The following is an 11,314-nucleotide window of genomic DNA, read 5'->3' on the forward strand; positions in this document are numbered from 1 at the left end:
CACTGTAGCATTCCATAATCACTGTTTCGCATCCTTGTTTTTCTCGGTACATTATATCTAGAGGTTTTTCCATGTCCAGTACTCAGAAATCTGCTTCGTTCGCTTCTGGGGCTGTGTGACATTGGAATACTACTTGATTTATTTGGTGAAAAAGGTCCCTATTCTTGGATACTCAAGTTGCTTCCCGTCTTTTGCTAAAAAAAAAACCTGCAATGAAGGTCCTTATGTATGTATCTTGGTGCACATGTGTTCTTTCAGATGGTTGGTTTTTTTTCCCCCACCCCCTACCCCTTCTCTCTCTGCTTTTTGGCCTATTTTTTTTTTTGCCTATTTGCATTTTCAAATTTTTATTCCATGAGCATGTCCCACTTGTGTAATAATTAAAAGGATATGTTTACAGGCCCAGGCCTCCAACTTCAGCCAAGTTAGATAAACAGCCCCACGCATAAGCACAATTCAGAAAGAAAAAAACCGGCCTCTGTTGCCGAGGCCTGTCTGGCTGGGAGGCTGCATTTCTGCAGAGTCATGTGCCAAGGCCCAGGCCAGCCTGCTGGGACACGTCCTGGAGAGCAGGGTCTGGGTTCCAGTCCAGGCGGTGCATCAACTTGCCAGATGACTCCAGGTAAATCACAGAGCCTGGCTGGACTGTCAGGAGAGCATTTCCTAGGGGCCAGGCTCTGAATGAAGTAGGATAGGGTGACTGGGGGGGCCGTGTTAGAGGAGGGGACAATGACCCGGGGTGATGAAGCACTTGCCAGCCTCCTCACGTCCATCCAGCCCAGGAGTCAGTCCTGGTTCCTCCCACCTCCCCTGCAAATATCAGTTCACCCACAAGTACCATGGACTCAACCTTCAAAGCACAGTTGATCCTTGCCCTGGCTGATGTGGCTCGGTGGTTTGAGCATCAGCCTGCACACCAAAGGGTCAGGGGTTCGATTACTGGTCAAGGGCACATACCTGGGTTGCAGGTTTGATCACTGGCCCTGGTCGGGGTGCATTCAAGAGGCAACCAATCAATGTCTTTCTCTCTCTCTCTTTCTGTCTCTCTCTCTCTCTCCCTCCTTCCCTCCCTCCCTTCCACTCTCTCTAAAAATATCAATGGAAAATATCCTTGGGTGAGGATTAACAAACAAACAAACAAAACACAGTTGACCCTTGAACAATGCAGGAGTTAGGGGTGCCTACCCCCTGAGCAGTAAAAAATCCAATTATAACTTTTGACTCCCTGAAAATGTAATGACTAAACACTACTGATAACATAAAGTCGATTAACACACATTTTGTATGTCATGTGTATCATAGACTGTATTCTTACAATAAAGTAAGCTAGAGAAAAGAAATGGCATTAAGGAAATCATAAGGAAAGGAAAATACATGGACAGTACTGTACATATTTATTGAAAAAGTCCATGCATCAGTGGACCTACTCCATTCAAACCCAAGTTCTTCAAGGGTCGGTTGTATATCTCTGTCTCTCACCAAATTCTCGCCATGGCCTGGCCTTCAAGGCCCTCTGTGATTGGCACTCACCACCTCTCCCATGTCATCTCCCCTCCCCACCCCTCCTGGCGCTCTGTGCCCCATCGCACCAGGCTCACTCCCAACCTCAGGGCCTTTGCACGTGCCCTGCTCCTGCACTTGGATTCTTTTCCTTCCCAGCAGGTCCAGGACCAGGCTGAGGCAAATGAGATGCCCAGGATGAAAACTGTAAGAAGACACGCACTCTCAAGGGCCAGTCTACACTGGAACAAGGCTGAGACCAAGAACCCCCTCACATTTTGTACCTGGGTCACTCACTTCCTCGCCCTTATCCTGCTCTGTTTCCCAGAATTGGATTTTATCATTTGGGTCTTGCCTAATATATCCCCTCCTCAGAGAGACCTCCCTGATCATCTTAGCTCAGGGTGTCTCTGTCACTATATAGCCCATCATTTTAATTTATTTTCATTATTTTTATTAAAAAATTATTTGTTTTGTGCCCATCTCTGCCCACTGGGTTATAAGTTCTATGAGAATAGGGACTGTATCTGCCTTGTTCTCAGATATTCCCCCAGCACCCAGCAGAGTGCCACATTCAGGAGACAGTAAATATCCCTGGGATGGATGGATGGATGGATGGATGGATGGATGGATGAATGAATGAATCAGCTAGTTAGTGGCAAAGCCAGGATTTGAACCCAGGTCTGCCTGTCTCTGAAGTCAGCTCTCCTATTCCTGACTGAGAACTGAAAGGTTTAGATTCAATCAGCGGGGAACCCTGGAGGGTGGCTTGTGTCACAGCCTGTCCTGATGGGAACCCTGCGTCCCAAGGACAGACTCCTGAGGAAACTTCTGGGAGGGGGCGGAGCTTGGCCACAACCACGGGGGCTGCTCTCAGCCTCGGGCCTTCCTGGGCCAGCTGTGCCCGCCCCCCTCATTCTAGTTTTTATTTTTAGCGGCGAGTTTTTGGGCACAGCGGACTCTCCTTAGGAAAAGTCCAACAAGAGGATGAGAGAGGCGGTTTTGAAATCCGGTGGGAAAGTAGGTCAGGCTGGGTTGCTGGCTGGAGTCCAGACGATAAGGCCGCTGTGGAAGCTTAATAACGTGAGTAGCCGTATCCATGACACAATTCATAACTGAGAGGAAACAGCAATTAAGGGGCAATTGTGCAACGTGGGACAAGCCTCCTTCTCAGCTCATAAAAGCAGGAGGAGGAAGAGGTGACGCTGTCATTCTGGGGCCACTGGGGGCCAGGCAGGCAGCCTGCGAGGATTGGGGGCTAAATCTCTACATGGAGGGGGTTTGCACCCATCTCTCCTCTCCCCCTCAGGCCTCAGGGAACTGGGAGGATGTGTAAGGCAGAGACCCCCCTCATCAAACACCTACGAAGTACCCAGCTGGGCTCAGGAGGAGCTAGGAGCCGTAAAGCTGGCTTTTGCTGCAGTTGGGAGATTTGGTCGCAGCTGCACTATTTTGATGCTGCCTTGTCAAAATGGAAAATCGCTTTGATTACCGGGTGAATTGTACAACAGACATGCCTGGTCCTCAGTCCACCTCCCCGCCCCCTTCCAGTTACTATGGATTTTCAGTTTCTCCTTTATTCATTCTCTATTATTTGATCTTTCCATCAGCACCCTTTGCTTTATAATCAGTTAACACACACACACACACACGCACGCACGCACGCACGCACAAACCATTAAATCCACATCGGCACCTTTTCTCTTCCTTGAACAAGCCAGGCATGCACTGGCCCCAAGGCCTTTACAGTTGCTGTGCCCTCTGCCTAGAATGCTCTTCCCCTCGATATCCACATGGTGCACCCCTCACTCTGCAGGTCTTCACTCAGCTGTCGCCTTCCCAGTGAAGTCTTAGCTGACCCACCTTTTAAACATGGCAGACCCATCTGGGGCCCTCGCCCTACCTCTCCTGCTGTATTTTTATCTACAGCCCTTACACCAAGTGACCCTCTCCATCTGCTGCTCACTTATTTCACTGTCCGCTCGGTCCCACCAGCGTGTTAACACCACCAGCAAAGGGGTTTTTGTCCATCTTGTTCTCCGCTGCATCTCCAGTGCCGGGAACTGTGCCTGGAACATTGTAGGCGCTCGGGAAAAAATGGTGAATAGATGAATGGATGCATGAATAAATGTTTACTAGTACTATCAGCTGATGAAAAGGCTGGCTGTTTGCTGGATTGGTTTGAGGGCTGCCTCAGAACGTCCACGGGTCAAGACCTTCTTAGACGCTGGTGGGATCATTGGGAGTTGGGGTAACAAGAGCTGATTTATTGGCCCAAGTATTGCAGCTGGCCCCTGTCCTGATTGGTCAGTGCTCAGTCTGGACAGCATATCTCCTCCTCCCTGGGAGCTCCTGGACACCTCAGTTAAGATTCTAAATGCACTGACTGAACCCACCCATGAACATTCCCATGCAAGGGAGCAAAGCTCTGCATGCAAAAGGGGTTCCTTGTGGGACCTTTCACAGTAGTGTGCATACACACACACACTCGCACACTCGCATGCTCACACTTACACTCAGTCAGACCTGACCTCGAGATTCAGACCCAGGGACACACTCACACACTCATGCAATTAAACTTACACACTCGTTTTGTCATTTACACACCCAGACACACACATGCTCAAACTGGTTTATACACTCAGTGATGACGCTGCCCCCCTGCCCGGGCACCGGACACACACAGATGCCTGCTTACTCACACCCATACACAAACATGTCCACGTCCGCACACTCACTTGCCTTCTGAAAGCCCTACTTTCACTCACTCATCCTTAGGCAGGCAGTCCCCCCATACACACGGACACAGTGGACACCCCCCCACACCCCAGCCACACCTCCTGGGACACATCACCTGCCCTTCCTGCAAGCCGAGCCCCAGGGAGCCAGCCCTCGGCTGTGTTTTGAGGAGTGGGGACAGAATGTTTGCCCTGACCCCGGTCCACCCTGAATCTCGACTCTGACCTAGGGCAGCCTCAAAACCGCCTGATGTGGGCAAACTGGGGAGGGCCTGCTCAGTCAGCTGCGGGTGCATGGTGCTCACATCAGCCCTGACTGTGCCGCCTCGGGGCACGTCTGCCTGGCTCATCAGTGCCCAGGGCACCCGCCCACTTCCTCCCCATCAGAGGGCAGGCCAGCCCTGATGACATCAGGCGGTCTCCGGGCCTGCCTGGCACCCAGGACAGAGGCAGGAAGCAAGCTGTCCCAGCTGCGTGGCCAACTGAGGAGCCCCGGACTTGCCGGTGGCTCTGTGACCCAGGTCCACTGGGGCTGGGCTGCCTGTCCCCAAACCCACAGGGGCACTGTGACGTGGACTGGTTCCCATACCCAGAAGTGACCGTAACAGTGACTAATATTTACTGAGTGCCTACTGGGTGCCAAGCACTGCTCTAACTCATCATGACTATTCTTTAATCTTCAAACCAACTCTACGGGTGGGTGCCATCCCATCCTAGGTGTACAAATAAAGACACACAGAAAGGTTAGGGGACCGGCTCAAGGAACAGGATTTGACCCGGTGATCTGGCTGCAGACCCCTACCCTCAGTCACCCCCCTCCAGCTTGTTTGTTCGTTTGTTGCTTGTTTTGGTGAGTCTCTGATAGTCTTGACTTCTGCACCTCTCACCTCTCTGAATCCTGGCAACACTCTCATGAGCAGGGTGCCAGTATTAGCCCCGTTTAACAGATAAGGACACTGGGGTTTAAATGACCGGCCTGAGACAGACAGCAAGAAAGAGGCAGAGCTGTTTGTACCTGAGTCCCAGGGCTCTTTCCGCAATGCCTGGTCATCTCCCTCCTGTGCCAGAGGTTTTGGCAGGACCAGAGATGGGGAAAAGGGAGCCCGGTGGGCCTTTGGTGGCCACAGAGCAGTCAGAAAAATAATCAGACATTATGTCAATAAAACAACAAACATTGTACTTCTTAAAACAAGTGGGAAATAGTGAACATACAATAGAATACGCAGCCTCACAACAACCTTGCAAAGCAGATGCTGTTTAATTCCATTTTACAGATGAAGAAACGGAGTCCTTAAATGCCATCCCCATGCTCAAAATTTCGAAGGTACACCGCCTGCCAGGAGTCTCACCTGAACTCAGGGTTGAATATCCAGCTGTGGCTCGACATGCCTAATGGGCAACTCAAGAGCTCCAGGTAGGACACTGAACTTCTTCTCCGCCCTGCGTGACCCCGCCCCTCCTGCAGCTTCATTGCGGAACACACCACCTCTGTCTTCCCAGGGCCGCAGGCCAAAAGCCTTCCAGTCCTCACTGACTCCTCTCTTTCTCACCCATGGACTGCAGAAGGATCCTATCACTTCACTCCCTCTCCCCCCTCCAAAGCCCCACCCTGGTGTGAGTCACCAAAATGCTTGCTTGGATGATTGCCGTGTCTTTCAAACCGTGTCCCCCATCCTGCCATTCCTCCCTACCCGGAGGAAGCCAGGTCGTGTTTCCCCTCTGCTTCACACCCTCCTGGGGATCCAGGTCACCCAGAGTAAAAGACAAGGTCCTGGCAGTGGTCCACAGGCCCCGTGTGGCCGCCCCATCTTCACCCCCTGACCTCTCCCCTCCATCCACACTGGCATGCTCCCCAATCCTGGAACACACCAGCCACACAACAGCCCCAGAGCCTTTGCACTTGCTGTTCCCTCTGCCTGGAACTCTCTTCCCAGAGATAACAAGGGGGCTCCTCTCTCACCAGCTTCAGGTCTTGGCTCAGATATGAATGCGCCAGGGGCTTCCGTGACCAGCCTGTTTAAATGAATAAGCCGCTTCGTGAGCACTCTTTGCCCCCCTTCTCTCCATGGCAGCATCACCTCTGTGCCCACAGGGCAGGACTGTTTCTGGGGTGTCCGTGGCAGCATCTTCAACATCTTCATGTCCTGCTCAGAGTGCTTGCTCAATAAATGTCTGTTGAATGCATGAGTGGGGATCTGCAAGGGGTTAGCTGACTTCCCCAGGCTGCCAGGTTAGGACATGCTGGAGCCAGGATTTGAACCCACGGGTCTGCGTCCCAAGTTGTGTCTTTAACCTCCTAGGGCCTGGTTCCAGGTCAGCACCCCAGAGATGGTGGCTGTCACTGTCAGTGATTTTTAGGGTGACATATCCATCCTTCCCCCCCTGAAAGGGAAGGCTGGGGAGGGGGACAAAAGGGAGAAGGCAGGCCTGCTGTGGCCTCCAGCCAGTAGGAGATGATTCATCACCCAGGTGACATTCCATCCCCTTCCCCTGAGGACTTTGGCCCGAGATAAAGGGAAGGCCCTGCTTCTGGGAACAAGAAGACAAACCAGCAGAAAGGTGGCCGGGCCAGTGCCTGGGGGGTTGCATGTTTGGGCTGGAGAGCCACAGGGTCCAGTCATGAAGTGGGGCAACCCAGTTTGGGCGACCAGATTGGCCCCTCTCCCTGCTGGGGCCAGAGGCGCATCCTGAGTCCTGTTATCGGGAGAATGGAGCAGTGAGCCCTCCATCTTCCCCACGTGCTTGTACATGGGTCAGGAGAACGTGCGCCCATCGGCAAACACTTCTGGAAAAGGAACATCAAGGGGCCGTGCACTCTGACCAGATGAGCTATATTTGATTTCTATTTTATTTTTTAAAAAATAGAGTTCTGCTGCAGAAGGCTCAAGCAACACACTGCCTACTGTTAGTTTATCGCATCTCTATGGTTGTGTTTGGCTGCAAGTAACAAGTAACTGACTTGGGTGGCTTTGCCAGCGGGAGGCTCCATTTTTCCTGTAGAGAAAGGAGTCCAGCTTCCCGGTCCCTTTGGTGTGTGACGTTCAAACTCACGGCTATAGCGGGCCTCACTGCCTGGCATTGTATGCTCAGCCCAGACAGGAGGGCAGGGAACAGGCCAGCCTCGGACCCTCTGAGATCAAGGACATGTGGCTTTCCCAGAGCTCCACGGGTGTTCTTCTATTTACATCTTATTGACCAGAATCAGGTCACGTGGCCACCCCATTGGAACTATGTGCCCGCAAGTGGGGCTGGGAGGCAGCTATTTTATTTGGGCCCATTGGCATCCCATTCAAAATCAGAGTCCTGTTGGTGAGGAAAAAAGGTGATGGGCAAATACTAATGGATCTGCCTCGGATTTGTTTCTTGTTAGCTGAATGGAAACGGACTGTAAATGCGGTGTTGGCCTTGCTTTTGTTATTCACCTGATAATGTGCATTTTAGAGATTCCCCTTGACATTATGACCCGCTGCATGGTATTCCATGGGACGGCTGCACCACAGTTTACTTACCTAATCCCCTGCTCGTGGACATTTAGCTTCCACTGTGCCAAACAAGGCCTCAGGGAACGTCTCACGCAGCCGCTAAGCCCACGTGCACTGCGACAGAACTGGAACTGCGGGTAGACGTACACGTCTATTTGAATTGCTGGCAAGTGTTCCCAAATCAACACTAGGGCTTGGCCAGTGTACACTTCCTCCCTCTGTGTATGGGAGGACCTGCTCCCTCCACACTCACGGGCCAGGGTATTATTGCCACTTAAATTTTGATGGGGGGAGGGGGAGTGGAATTGTGATGGGGGGGGGGGGGAATCATTATTTTTGTTATAGTTTGCATTTCCCTGATTAGAATGGGGGAGAAGCCCTTTATCATTTATGTATTGGCTATGGGTATTTTCTGATGTTAATTTACCTTTTTATTTTATTTTTTAATATATCCTTATTGATTTCAGAGAGGAAAGGAGAGAAAGATAGAAACATCAATGATGAGAGAGAATCATTGATTGGCTGCCTCCTGCATGTCCCCCACTGGGGATCGAGCCCGAAATCCAGGCATGTGCCCTTGACCGGAATCGAACCTAGGACTCTTTAGTCTGCAGGCTGACATTCTATCCACTGAGCCAAACCAGCTAGGGCCGTGATCAGCAAACCGCGGCTCGAGAGCCACATGTGGCTCTTTGGCCCCTTGAGTGTGGCTCTTCCACAAAATACCACGTGTGGGCGCACATGTACAGTGCGATTGAAACTTCGTGGCCCATGCGCAGAAGGCGGTATTTTGAGGAAGAGCCACACTCAAGGGGCCAAAGAGCCGCATGTGGCTCGCGAGCCACGGTTTGCCGAGCCACAGTTTGCCAACCATGGAGCTAGGGCTAATTTACCTTTTTAAATGATCCGGCCATTAATTTCTATTGAGTTGCTTTATCCTTTCTGATTGGCATGAGTCCTTTTCTATTCAGGGTATAAATTCTTTTTTTTAAAAATCAATTTTATTGAGGTCTAATTTATGCACAATAAACTGCATGTGCCTACAGCAGGGTTCCTCAGTCTTGGTACCATTGGCATTTGGGGTGGATAATTCTTCATCTGGGGCCGTGTGTGCATCACAGGGTGTTTAGCAGCATCCTGGCCCCCACTCAGGTGCTGTAGCCCCTCCCCTCCCAGTCACAGCCACCACAAGTGACTCAGGGCATTGGTGAATGTCTCCTGGGGGCAAATCATCCTCAGTTTTGAGCCTCTGATTTAAAGTACACAGCTGTTGAACTTTGAGAGATGTGTGAACCCAAACCTACTACTACCTTCAAGATCTTTGTATTTAGGTTGCAAATACTTCCCCAGTCTGAGGCTTGACTTCAAATCCAAGACCTGCCCCTTCCTATGGGAGTGACCTTAGTAGGGTCACTTCATTACTCTGTGACATGAGGATAATTCTGACCAGGCAGTGAGGTTGTGAGGCTGGAAGGCAATCGCGAACATGGCTAGCATGTAGTAGGTGTTCAGTAATGCTAGCTCCCCATCCTTCCTCATATGCACATATTCACTTAGTCAATAAATAATTACTGAGCACCTACCATGTGCCAGGCCCTGTATTCGGCTCTGGATACCATGAAGAACAAGACAGAGAGGGCCCAGTGCTCAATTGGAGGACACGGAGAGTAAATGAGTAAACAAATGAATGAACAAAAATAACATCTTATAATGATGCTGATCAGTGCTGAGCAGTCAATCAGAGGCTGCAGTGTGGTAGACACCTGGGGGTGGCTCTTTGGGGAGACTAAGGAGGTGACATCTAGGTGCAGCAGCAGAGAAGGGAAATCCAGGCAGAGGGAACAGAAAGCACAAAGGTAGCGAACACCTTTGCAGAACAGCAGGAAGTGCGGATGGCTGGGACAGAGCAATGGGGGCAGAGGCGAGACTCAAGGTCAGGGAAGATAAAGAGGTCGGAGCAGACCATGCAGGGCCTTGGCCACCAGGATAGTTCTATTCTAACAGGCAATGAGAACCCATTGGACAGGAATGTATTTTTTTAAATATGTTTTAATTGATTTCAGAGAGAGGAAGAGAGAGGGAGAGATAGAAACATCAATGATGAAAGAGAATCACTGGTCGGCTGCCTCCAGCATGCCCCCTACTAGAGTTCAAGCCTGCAACCCAAGCATGTGCCCTGACCCAGAATCAAACCATGACCTCCTGGTTCATTGGGTCAATGCTCAACCACTGAGCCACACCAGCCAGGCAATTGGACAGTTCTTAGCTGGAGAGAGACAGCTCTTCATTCACCGAGCTCTGAGGCCTCACTCCCCACCTAACCCTGGAGAAGACACATTGGACTGTGGTCTGCCCCGCTCTCCTGGCCTGTGCCTGGCAGTCCCTTATCAATGACACTAATAACCAACTATTCTCTATAGGACCCAAGGCCTCATTCATTTTCCTATTTGAGTCTCATAACAACCCTGAGAAGCCAACCTGGGCTGTGGGCACCCATTTCACAGACAGGGAAGCTGAGGTGAAGACACAGAGCTGGAAATTGTGAAGCTGGGACTTGAACCTAGGGTTCTCTCAGCTAAGCCTCCTTCTCCTGGATCCCAGGTCACAGCCCTCAGGATAGAGAGTGAGAAGAGCATCTTCTCTCCCTGCTTAAGATACCCTTGACTCTGGGATTCAAGTCTGCAGTGCTCCTATCAGGCCTTCCCACAGCGAGCTCCTGGCTGCCCACAGGGGAGACCAGCTTCACCCTACCCCCCTCAGGAGAGTAGCTAAGGGCCCAGGAGGCATAGCTCTGGGCCCAAAGCCAGATAAAATGGGGGGAGGGGCAGGAAGTGCGGTGGGCCCAGAGCCAGGTGCGCCCGGGATTCCAGACCTGCCCCACCAGTGGGCCTTCCTTCTGGCTGTGGATTCTGCCCTATTTCGGAACCACTATGCCCTGGGACAGCCCTGGGACTCCTCAGATCTCCCACCAGGCAAGATCTTGCAGCCCCAGCCCCAGTGTCTCTTGGGATTCTGCTGGGTGGGGCCGGCCAGCCTCACCGCCCCCATCACCTGGACCAGGCTGTGCACCCCAGGATTGTATGTGTAATAGGAACTCAGAAAATGTGTGGGGGCCTGCCTCGGTTTCTCCAGCTTACACTCTGGCCTCTGCCATTCATTCTCACTCACCATGTGCCAGGCGGGCTGCTAGATGCTGGGGATGCGACAATGACTACCAACAATGACTACCAACCGTCCGTAGGGAGCTCACAGTCTGGCTGGGCTGATGGGCAGTAACCAGATAACACTGTGCTCAATGCCGAGGGTGAGTGTGGCAGGGACTGCCAGTGTCCACCAGCCTCCACAACAGTGGTTCTCAACCTTCCTAATGCCGCGACCCTTTCATACAGTTCCTCATGTTGTGGTGACCCCCAATTTCATTGTTACAAATTGAACATAATTAAAACATAGTGATTAATCACAAAAACAATATGTAATTATATATGTGTTTTCCGATGGTCTTAGGCAACCCCTGTGAAAGGGTCGTTCGACCCCCAGGTTGAGAACCGCTGCTCCACAACCTTTCTCCTCACAATGCAAGAATGTTGGAATGTT

General features: G+C 51.4%; 1 long non-coding RNA gene across 1 annotated transcript in view; it reads right to left on the reverse strand.

Moving 5' to 3' along the window:
- The window catches only part of LOC106698694, a 30,418-nt gene extending 24,316 nt beyond the window's left edge, over nucleotides 1-6,102 (reverse strand). The window contains exon 1 of the long non-coding RNA XR_002831480.1: nucleotides 5,588-6,102. This is a non-coding gene — a long non-coding RNA (uncharacterized LOC106698694). The remainder of the gene's footprint in view (nucleotides 1-5,587) is intronic.
- Nucleotides 6,103-11,314: the final 5,212 nt, after the last annotated feature.

This window comes from Myotis lucifugus, unplaced genomic scaffold (assembly GCF_000147115.1).
Source record: "Myotis lucifugus unplaced genomic scaffold, Myoluc2.0 scaffold_215, whole genome shotgun sequence".
NCBI lineage: Eukaryota > Metazoa > Chordata > Mammalia > Chiroptera > Vespertilionidae > Myotis > Myotis lucifugus.